Genomic DNA, 12,417 nt, shown 5'->3' with positions numbered 1-12,417 from the left:
AGCTACTATACTTTCAATAAAGCAAATGTTTGCTGTGATTTTTGAAATGTGACAACCTATTTGACTTTCCATCAGTATATTATTATTACTGTTATTACAACAGACACGTGGAAGAATAATAACATTATGGACACTCAAAATCACCTGGCTAAGCATAACAAGACTAATTTCCCTAAATCCATTAATCAATTAGTGAAAACAGCTTAAAAAACTTCACAAATCTATCTGCATTTTATGTAAGGGCACAGCATGCCTTCTATATAATATAAAATGATTTTATGGGATCTCAGGATTGCAGCTGTCTCATGAGACAGATGCTCACTCAGAGCTAATAGAGGGCTGCTGCATAATGAGCTCGGCTCAAATAATTTCCTATCCCCTCTGTATGCATAGCATGTACCATAGCAGGTGCAGGCTCATTTATGCACTTACCAATTTGCAGGAACATTTAATGATACAACAGAATAAGGTAAGTTGGCAGCAAGCTGGTCATTGTTCAGATGCTGCATATTTTGCATTCTTTAAGATGTGGGTCTCCGTTATTGTCTCATTAACCTCGCCCAGGCTGAAGTTGTGCTTTAATCCCCTTGCTGAAGTGCATTGAATTAAAGGCCCACCTGGCAGCATAGTGCTAACATCTGTCTCAGGGAATATTATTCGTTCTATCGCTCTCCTTTCTGCTTCAGGAAAGACAGGAAATTCTCCAGCTCATAACATGCTTCAGTTTTAACAAATACTGTATATTGATCAGATATTGGAGCCTTGCAAATCTTGAATGGGCATTTCACTTTCACAACATGTATCCTTTTCAAACTGTATACAACAAATCGATTAATTTTTTAAAACAGTTTGTTATTGTTATCATTTTTTTAAACTGTAATTTAAAAATGAATTAGTTTCATTTTCATCCTCCTTTTCATATGAGCTCAGTAACTGTCAACATGGATTCAATACGTGATAAAGAATCTACTAAAGAATCAGTTCGGAAAGCATGCTCAGCAGGTGCTGCAGCTGCGGATGTTCCTCCTGCTGAGAAATGCGTTAAATAATGCAATTTGCCTAGATGTAGTCGTCCACAGCGTTTATATGGCCTCCCCAGTCTGCTCAAGGGCTTCATAGATTTCTCTTTTTGACATTATCATTTTAATATGATCCAATTCTTGAACATGTAGTTGAAAAAATACTCAACCCACTATAGCAAGCAAGTTGGACAGCTCTGCACTAATTTATGAAATTGCAATACTTTAGAAAGTGAGAGATCTGTCTGCCACTGGGAGACATGAGAGAAAGAAAATAAATGTATAAGTGTTGCACAAAAATATTCTGTTAATTAAAGTTGGAATAAGAAATGTCGAATAATAAAAGGAATAGTTAAAAAATACATTCATGGATAATTCTGACACATTGGTCATTACTGTATAGATTTTGTCTGCTTGCTTGCTGTAGAATGTAAAATCAATTCAATGGCCTAATTGGTGGTGAATTTTACATTTCTGGCTTTCTTTTTGATCTATGCTGTGGCCGCATGTTATTTGCAACACGCAATACATATGGCAGACAAGGGTTTAAAAATGTCAAGGAAGGCAAAGCCCTTGAGCTTCTTATGTCTTTCTATGGAATAGAAGACACTGATTTGGAGTGAGGGCTTATACCATATATACTCGAGTATAAGCCGAGTTTTTCAGCACCCAAAATGTGCTGAAAAAGTCTACCTCGGCTTATACTTGAGTCAGTATAAATATATACCTAGCTGATCGACACGAATGGCTGCGCTTCCGACCTGAGTCCCGTGCCCCTGATTGCCGGGTTCTTTATGGCGCGTTGCGAGTGATGTCACCGGCCGCGTATTATGTGTGTCATCGCCGACCAGCGCACGCTTGTTTTCCACTTGATTAGCCCCGCACGCACTCCCAGGTAAGCCCTGCACCCCACTCTCACACAACAGGCTTATATAACAGCCAACCTACTGCATGTCAACAGTTGCTGAAACAAAACTCCTAGCATCCTGTCGCTGACAATTTTCCCTAAATCCCACAGTGCTTACCTTAGCTTTTTGGCACAAAACAATGAACATTTTTACCATGTTTTTGAGCATTCACTTGCTCTTTCATCTAAAAACTGCTGCATTTCTCACCCTAGGCTTATACTCGAGTCAATACGTTTCCCAGTTTTCGTAGGTAAAATTAGGTACCTCGGTTTATACTCGGGTCGGCTTAACCTCGAGTATATACGGTAATCTATGAGAAGTTTTTTCCATGGCATGGATCATTAGCCATATTGTAAACCATTAAAGACCACTATCCAGAAGGCTACTGACCATCAGACTAGTACATGGATATAACACAAAATAATGAACTAAATGAAAAGGGTATCATTTAATGTATCGTACAATACAAAGTACTTATCATGGTTTCCCCCTAAAACAAAGAATAACTTTGTTGAATCCTCCTCTCCTCTCAGAGCAATCACTGGTTTGCACCCCCCACGAATACTGCTGTTTCCCGCATCAAAACCCTTCTTCCTTGCTGCACCTTATATGTGGAATACTGTTCCTGAATCCCTCCGGAAGAGACTCCTCCTTCAATCTTTAGTCTTTAGAACTAAACTCAAAGACTACCTCTGGAAGCACCTGGATGACACCTGAACTGGGAACTGGCACTCATATGGCAGTTCAACATCAGCTTTTTCTTGCAGCACCCGAGAAAGGGGTTGGTTCTCGAAAGCTTGTGCTTCAAATTTCTGCATATTAAAAATTTGATTTAAAAAAAGTTGCTGTGCTTCTTCCCTGCACAGTCTGGACTTATATGGCAGTGTCACTCACTCTAACCTAAAACACTTAATATCCCTCCAGTTTGTGTCTGTATGTTACCTTCCCATTTAGACTGTACGCTCTACTAGGTGGGGAACTCCATCCTTTTATCTCCTTGACAATAAGCACTTTTTGAAAATAAGCACTGTTTGTTCTACTAAGTTATTGTTCTGCTGTACAGAGCTTTGCCCTCAAGGAGTGCTATACAAATAAAAATATACATACTGTACATACATACATAAACCACCCTATCCCTCAAATGCAAAGCCTTGGTCATCATATGACAAAAGTGTTACTTAGCTTGAAATTGAGAAGAATTATATTGGCCAGTGTAATCATAATAATGCATGTAGATCACTGATACAGTGCATGACAAATGTTTGTATAGAAGATTTTTTTCCTGTAAGTTACAAATAGTGCTATTGCTTCAGTATCGTTTTGTGTATATTTGGATTTATGGAAGAGCAAGTGAGAGACTTACTTGACATTGGCAATATTTAGATTGCAACACAAAATATATATTTACTGTACATAGCCCTAAATCCAAAATCCCAGAATAAGCAAGACTAAATATACAGACAGATGACAAAATATCTGTCAAAAGAGCCCACACTGCAAATGCATCAGTGGAATTATGGGGAACCCACACCCAAACAAGTGGTGGGGTGGTGGGAAGAAGGAGTTTGACGTAGTTATTTGTATGACAATATGGGAATTCCAGACGTGGAGGGTGAGTCAAGATATTTCTGGAAATGACATAAGGAAGGTTGCAGTGATAAGAGAACAAAATCATAAGTGAGAAGGAAACCATTTGTCTGGGAGTTTCTGGGAGATTAGTGAGAATGAGTCACTGTGAGCATTGTCAGCAAACTTGCAATGGGGGCATTGGTTTAGGGCAGAGACATACGCTCAGATTGGGGAGATTAGTCACCCAGCGACAAATCTCCTCTTCTTCAGGTCGACTAATATCCCCGAACTGCATCCCGCTGGCTAAAATCTAAATTGCCCAATGGCACTCAGAGCGCTCTGCTTTCCAAAGTTTCCTCGTGAGGCAACTTCGGGCAAATGAATCGCACAGATTGCCATCCCGCCGGCAATTTATATTCTAGCCGGTGGGAGGCAGTTCGGGGAGATTAGTGGCCCCAAAGAAGAGGAGATTTGTCGCTGGGCGACTAATCTCTCTGAAACTGAGTGTGTGTCTCTACCCTAATAAAGAGAGTTAAGTCTACAGACTCATATGCAGGAGACTGAAACTGGAAATAGAGCATCCATCTGGTATTGTTGCTGTTATCATCAAGCTAGAAGCCACAGAAGCAAATGTCCTAATATGGTTAATTAGCAAATTATTTACTGCTAAAACATGTGCTAATTGTTTTTATCTGTCAGTTTAACTCACATTATCCAATTTGAACTAATCACCGATTAGTGGCCTGGCAGTATTGGATTTTGGTTCCAACCTCGCATATTATAGTGTACACATTAAAAATCACTGCTACCTAGCTTTGCGAGAATCCATAGAAAGGAGAAAAAAACATCAACAGGCCCCTAGAATTCCTTCCAGACTACAAAACGATATTAGGACCAGGAATAAAAAATTCTTTCAAGTGCAACTGAACTTTAAATATACCTACTATAAATATGATATTAATATAATCAAACACAAATACTAGATGATTAAGAAAGACTAGACTTGAAAGTCTGTGTTTCAGCTTTTGAGGTACAGGTATGGGATCTGTTATCCCGAATGTCGGGAACTTGGGTTTTACAGATAAGGAGTCTTTCTGTAATTTGGATCTCCAAGTCTACTAAAAAGACACTTAAACATTAAATAAACCCAATAGGATGGTTTTGCCGCCAGTAAGGATTCATCATCATATCTTAGTTGGGATCAAGTACAAGGTTCTGTTTTATTATTACAGATAAAATGGAAATATTTTTTAAAAATCATGATTACTTGATTAAAATAGATTCTATGGGAGATGGCCCTCATTTGGAGCTTTCTGATAATCTCCTATTAGTATATGCCCCCCGCTGTTCTTCTCTACTTTGTGTAGTAAAATATCTCAGTGGTATAATAGTGGGCACTACGACCATTAAAATTAAAAAACAAGTATACAATATAACCCTGCAAGCAGCATATCCAACATGTTAATATATTTCATAAATTAAGTAAATTACATTGATTTGTTTTGACTCTTTTAAATAACTTTTCAGATGTGTTGGCACCCTGATGGAACCAGCAGTTGAAATTACCTGTTCAATGCTACAAACTAACAAATAAATACTGGATTTATAAGATTTCTATATAGATCTGAATATGGGAATAGAACAAATATAAGATTTCATTAGTAGTATTTCAGAATTTCTGTTCCGTATTCGTAATCTTGGCAGCTATTCTTCAGTACCAACAAATACTGACAATGAGTGATTAATGCAGGTGCTTATATTGATGATGAGCTGCACTTGGGGACATATTCATCATATTGTAAGCAGATATTTTGGGCGGTAATTAAATAAAAGGTTTGACATTTTCATCTTGTCCAGTAGCCCATAGTAACCAATCAACACTTACCATTTAATATTCACCTGTTTGATACTGGTATGGGACCTGTTATCCAGACCGCTCGGGACCTGAGGTTTTCTGGACAAGGGATCTTTCTGTAATTTGGATCTTTATACCTTAAGTCTACTAGAAAATCATTAAACCATTAAATAAACCCAATAGGCTGGTTTTGCCTGCAATTAGGATTGATTATATATTAGTTGGGATCAAGTACACGGTGCTGTTTTATTATTACAGAGAAAAAGGAAATAATTTTTAAGCAATTTGGATTATTTGGATAAAATGGAGCCTATGGTTGATGGCCTTTCCGTAATTATTAGCTTTCTGGATAAGAGGTTTCTGGATAACCGATCCCATATCTATACAAACATCCTATTCATTATTATGGGTTACTAGACCTAGGCAAATGTTGTTACTTTTATTACCCTTTTTGTCACTGTTTGCTTAGTTTGTTTGTAGAGAAACTCTAACCTCAATAAAGGGTTTGTTCACCTTAACTTATAGTATGATGTAGGGAGTAATATTATGAGACAACTTACAATTGGTTTATATTATTTGTGTTTTTTGTGCTGATTATCTCTAGTTGCACATGCGCCAATACGGCGCTCACTTCCCGAAGAAATTGAAGAGCCAGAAGATGGCGCCCAATGCTCCGCTGCTCTTACTCTAAACCTATAGGCAAGTAAAGGATTAGGGGCCCTTATAGCTGGTATCACCTATGCGTGGCGGAGCAGGAAGGGGGGACTATGTAGGGTACTGGGTAGGGTTTTTCATTAGTGGGGGGATTGAGTTTTCCTTTATAGGTGAACCACCCCTATAACATAAGATTTCTGTTTTTAAATAAATGCTTGCTGCTAATTGGTTGCTGCAGGTGACTAGGCCTTGCAACTTTTTTTGCACAACCCTAAGAACAGAACTGTGAAATTTTCCTCTGACAATGCTCACTTGAGTCTTATCAATCCAGTGTGCCTTGGCTACATTTGGATGAGGATCAATATTAGGGGCTGAGCATCTCTATTCATACAGAAAAAATATTAATAATAAAAAAAAAAACCTGCTAAATAATTACAATCTTTCTGCTTTTAACATGCCCACATTTCTGTCACTATTCTACTCCTGACTATATACACAGAAGAGCTTCAGAGGACATTTGTACAGCTCCTGCCAACTCTTGGTTAGTTATACTTGCCAGCTGAACTGTATTGTAGCCATCCTACATGAACCATCAATCAATATCCATTTAGAGAAACATGTATACTAGGGACTGAGCACTGAGGTGTGGAGGAAATACATTAAAGTGTCATTTGCATAACCCTTTCTGTGCCTTGCACAACACTGCAGTTTATTTACAATATGCCCAATCCTAGGCCCGCACTGCTTTATTACCCTGAACCCTCTATACTATGGACATAGGGTCATGGATAAAAGGAGTTCAGAGATACATCTATTATTCATCACTGTATTGGTTCTGGGAGCATCTAGCCATCTTTAATAGATTACTATTTTATGGAGTCGCAATTTCTGCAGTTTTTTTAAACCAGATAATGAATGTTTTTTCTAAGCCTATCACCAGCCATGGTAAGCCGTGCTAGATGGCTCTACAGATATCGGATCCAATATCTGGAAACCCGTTGTCCAGAAAGCGCAGAATTATGGGATAACCATCACTCCATTTTAATCAATGAATTCACATTTTTTAAAATGATTTCCTTTTTCCCTTTAATAATAAAACAGTACCTTGTGCTTTATCCTCACTAAGATAATTAATCCTTATTGGTGGCAAAACAATTCTATTGGGTTTAAATGATTTTTAGTAGATTTAAGGTATAGAGATTAAAATTATTCGGAAAACTCCAGGTCCCGAGCATTCTGGATAGCAGGTCCCATACCTGTACCATCTACATTGGGATATTGAGTGTTAGGTTACGTTTGAGATTGGACGGAGGTGAGAGCATCATTCCTGGCACTTTGCTAACTACAGGCTAGTTTCCTGCTTGCCTTTTGAAGAAAAACAGGATATGATCGACCTTCCATTAACTTCCTGCTCCTTTGTTGTATGCTGAGCATATTTTATGCGCCATGCAGCATTATCTATACACAATGAGGAAATTCCAGATATATTGTCGTCATTGAAACCTTTATCCGTCCACTCTGAAGCTACTGCATTTGCATTGCTAAAAGATGTGCTCATATTTACTGCTTCTTAACAATTCAACTTATAACTGGACCATGGAATGCAATCACAAACAAACAAACAAACAAAAAAAGGAGACTCCCCTTTCTGTACTTGATGTAATTCAATCTGAACTGGTGAAATTGTAAATATGAATCAGGAAAAGCAAAACACACATAAGATAATTATTGGTACCACTGTGACACTGTGGCATCAGATAAAAATATAATTTCCATCTGGACATAATCACAAAGCCCCACAATTTTTCCACTGTCTGATATGCTTTGTGAGAACATTGATACTAAACTATGCTGTGCTAGTGCAAATGGAATGGACTGTAGTAAAATGTCACACGGAAAAAGCAGTTATTTTGTGCCAATAAATATCACATTTCTTTCAAACAGGTATAGAAAATGTGTTATTTTTTGCAAGTTTTAATTCCGTTTACGCCTTTTATTACTTTTATTGCCGTAGGAATAAATTACAAGGTGCAGGCAGGGTGCTAGCTGTAGCAACTGCCATGTTACTTGCATACTTGGGCTCTGCAATTTCTGAATTTCCACAGGGCTCTGTACTCCAAAATGTGTGCCTGTGAGTTTCCCAAGAATTTAGCACTCCCTGCAATCAGCACGCAGCACTGTATTTAAGAGCTGTGGGTGCGGGGAGGTAGTTGTTCCCCTCCTGCCCTTTACCTTTCCCCTAACTTGCATGTCATGTAGATGTACAAGTACAAGTTAGGGAGCACAGGTGCTTAATCAATTTTAAACTAATACCAAGCACTGTCACACTGCTGATACTTTATTTGCTAGCATCATATGAAAATGTTTATTGAGGTCAACACCATTCTAGCCATCAGAGAGACTGCTGCAGATACGGCCCTTGCTTTGTACCAAGTGGAGAGTATAAAAGATATATAAAGTTAATTGAGAAAGCACTTATTACCTTTACATATGTCTCTTAACATATGACACTTCTTTGTGAGGTCTCAGTGAAAGGCAGATTGGTGGATAATACAGGTTAGCAAAAGCTTCCTTTGTTTGTGTAGGGCAAGTAGTCTGCCATTCAACAAGGCAAACTTTTTATTGTAGCTATTTTTATCCCCATGTCACATAATCTTTAGTGAGAGATCCTATGCATGTACCTTTTAGGTGTGCAGTGTATAGTACTGTTATGTGCAGTGGTGCATTTTATTAAATTCTTTTAGGATGCCCTCCTTGGTCCATAACCTCCATTATCAACCATTTGTTGGGGTTGTATATACTCTTCTACACTATATACAGGCAGTTATTAGAGTTTTGTGCTGTATAACACCAGTGCTTTTTCTGGCCTGCATGGGGCAGGGGGCAACAACCTGGAACCTGGAAATAATAATCACATATTACCTGATACCCCTGGCCAGTGTTCCGGCTAGCAGAAAACTGCACAGAGGAGCAATCCTCATTTCTCTTGTTCTGTATTTAATGCCCAGGGCAGACGCATGCCCAGTAGAGTGAAAAGGCTGGCTTTATTGTTAAAGTTCTGCTTTTCACTCTACTGCACATCTGCATGAAGAAACAAGAAGCTGGAAGAGGATAACAAGGGATGCCTAACATTTGGCACCCACTCCCTCAGTGATTTACACTTTACTTCTCCTTTAATTGCTTATATATATCACTGTGGGCATTATGGTTGTCAAAGAAAAAAAATATATCTTTGCTACTACCAAAGATTTATCTTCACACAGGTCACTAGCTCAAAACTCTTGAAGAACTCATTCTGAGACAGACACATCATTATGTTTGTATGTATGACTCCCTGATGGAAAAGTGTTAATATGGAATATTCCATTTATGCTTTCTTTATAGTACTTTTATAGAAGTATAGTCCCACTTCATATAATGCACCAATCAATTTCACCAAAAGCCAATTAATGTTCCTGTATGTTATTAAAAAGAAATAAATGAAACTTGCTATTCACACATATATACTGTCAGTTTTCTAAAGGGAAATATACACTAAAGTTGAGTTGATTTAAATTTTTTGCTTTATTTGCAATTTTCCTAATTTGGTTGTTTTTATAGAACAAACCTCAATATATATATATATATATATATATATATATATATATATATATATATATATATATATATATATATATATATATATATATATTGTGATAATTGGTACAGTGTGTATACAAGTTGCCATACTACATGCCCTAACGTTAAATGAAATATGCTAAATCAACTAGAGATACACCGAATCCACTATTTTGGATTTGGGCGAACCCCCGAATCCTTCGCGAAGGATTTGGCCGAATCCCGAACCAAATCTGAATTTGCATATGCAAATTAGGGGTAGGAAGGGAAAAAAGTTTTACTTCCTTGTTTCGTGACAAAAAGTCACACGATTTCTGCCCCTCCCATAATTTGCATATGCAAATTAGGATTCAGATTCGGTTCGGCCAGGCAGAAGGATTCAGCTGAATCCAAATCCTGCTGAAAAAGTCTGAATCCTGGCCGAATTCCGAACCGAATCCTGGATTCGGTGCATCCCTAACATCAACGTCACCAAAACTGTTCAACTAGTGGAAATTATCATGTAGTACAGGTATGGGACCTATTATCCAGAATGCTCGGGACCTGGGGTTTTCTGGATAAGGGATCTTTCCCTAATTTGGATCTTCATACCTAAGTCTACTAGAAAATCATGTAAACATTAAATAAACCCAAATAGGCTGGTTTTACTTCCAATAAGGATTAATTATATCTGAGTTGGGATGAAGTACACGGTACTGTTTAATTATTACAGTGAAAAAGGAAAACATTATTAAAAACATTAATTATTTGGATTCAACGGAATCTATGGGAGAAGTACTTTCCGTAATTGGAGCTTTCTGGATAACGGGTTTCCGGATAACATATCCCATACCTGTATGACAGAACGTTTATTGTTCTACAAACAAAAACTGAAGGACAAAGACCTCTCAGAATACATTTATTGTGTTAAAAACCTCAAACTGACTAGTATAGTTTTGATCTAATAGATCCCAAATGTAACTTGCCCATGTCGCACCTACATCTACCGAACAAATGGCAGCCCCCACCAGTGAATTTTTGTTTTTGAGAGCATCCTGTGCCTCATTCTTCTACTGAAACAAAGGCAGGATATACAGTGTATAAGGCCCTGATTAACCTCTGTGTAATGTTTCTAGAATTTAATAGTCAATATGGACATTTTATAAGACTTTAATAATGGGACCCATTTTAATATCCCTATATTCCTTAAAATATTAGGTTTTCTGAATTTCACCTCATAAGAAGAAGTAGGTAAAAGCTAACTGAATTATGTATGAATACATTATTAAGAGAGGAGTGCACTGAGTGGATAGGTTTCAGATGTATATTGTTATGTCAGATCAGATTTTGACTGATTTAAAAGGAAAAGCTGGTTCTTAATAAGCAGTTTGGGATTGGTTGCCAATCAGAGCGTTGTGCTTAGAATTCCCATCAGAAAACCTTGTTTTCCAGGAGGCCTGTCAAACACAATATACTGTATGTTTATTGCACAAAAGCCAGTTACCCAACAAACCCATCCAAATACCTTTCCTTTGTCTATAATGTCCATAATAAACATAACTCTATAAGGACAAAATGCATTCACCTGGTTTTCTTCTAGGTGAAGTATTAAACAATTCCAATAGAAAGATAAAAATCACTTACCTCAGTCAAAGAGCGAGGGACCGTCTTGCTGACAAAATGGTAAAATTTCAAATGCTTCAAAAATCTGTATTAATCCACTGGATACCAAATCCCACTCAGATTACCAGTTTGGTGTTGGATTAATGCAGGAGTTTAACAGGAGAATGTCCAGTTCTGGAGTTAGTACAGCTCCCACCCTACAGACTTCCTTCCTCTTATTGTTCTACTCATTGCTGTTGCTTGAAGCTTTTGGAGTGAGTGGAGGAAACTAGATAAACTAAATTTAAATAAATATATATATATATATATATATATTTATTTGTTGTGCAGAGTGGAAAACCAAATAGAGTTATTAGAGTTTTGTCATCTGCAACGGGACCCTGTATTATTATTATTATTATTAACATGTATTTATAATGTGCCAACATATTGTGTAGCGCTGTAAAGTAAATGTTTTTATACAACTAATTACATACATAAAACATATGGAGTTACATACATCACGAGCAATACCATTACAAAAGGTGAGGAAGGTCCTGTGCAAAAGAGCTTACAATCTAAAGGGAAGGGAATAAGACACAAGGTGTGGGAGTGGACAAAATCAGAATTAAGTGGTTGAGAGATGTACGGTTTGTGCTACTGCAGAGTGAACGTAGGCTTCTTGTTCTACATGAGCACAAAGGGGTATGCTCTTGGTGCCCTTAGTGCTCTTGACCGTGCCTTTCATCTATTATTTATTTTATTGCATGAAATAACCCTGCATACACTATGAAATCAATAACATTAGCAATCAAAAAGGATAACGGAAATGAGCATTGGGTCCCCCCCTTTCCATGGACTACTGGCAGTACAGAACTACTGATACAATTACTTAAAATATTGTAATTATAAGCATATGTATATATATGGTCGTGTAGTACAAACCCTTTAAACCAGATTTGAGGAAGTATGACCTACACATTTAAAAGTAAATGTAACCTTTGCCAACCTTTTACATTTGTAAAACAATTTTGCCCATACATTTTTTGCACATAAATTAAGTCCCATGAGTGCTCCGTGTCCTTTTTGCGGCAGCACCTGAACTTTTTCAGACTCCAGACCCCTTTCAGAGGGGTACATTTGGTTTATGTGTAGCATCTTATTTCAGAATACAACCTACATGCAAGTTTGGCATGGATACAAGAAGGGCAGC

At 37.6% G+C, this 12,417-nt stretch overlaps 1 protein-coding gene across 1 annotated transcript in view; it reads right to left on the bottom strand.

Annotated features, from left to right (window-relative positions):
- The window catches only part of cdh5.S (cadherin 5 S homeolog), a 45,731-nt gene extending 34,324 nt beyond the window's left edge, over positions 1-11,407 (bottom strand). The window contains exon 1 of the mRNA XM_018260481.2: positions 11,247-11,407. The gene's annotated coding sequence lies outside the window, so the exon portion shown is untranslated. The remainder of the gene's footprint in view (positions 1-11,246) is intronic.
- Between the last annotated feature and the right edge of the window lie 1,010 nt (positions 11,408-12,417).

This window comes from Xenopus laevis, chromosome 4S, assembly GCF_017654675.1.
Source record: "Xenopus laevis strain J_2021 chromosome 4S, Xenopus_laevis_v10.1, whole genome shotgun sequence".
Lineage (NCBI taxonomy): Eukaryota > Metazoa > Chordata > Amphibia > Anura > Pipidae > Xenopus > Xenopus laevis.
The sequence above is the reverse complement of the archived record's forward strand: the minus strand, read 5'-3'. Positions and strand labels throughout refer to the sequence as shown.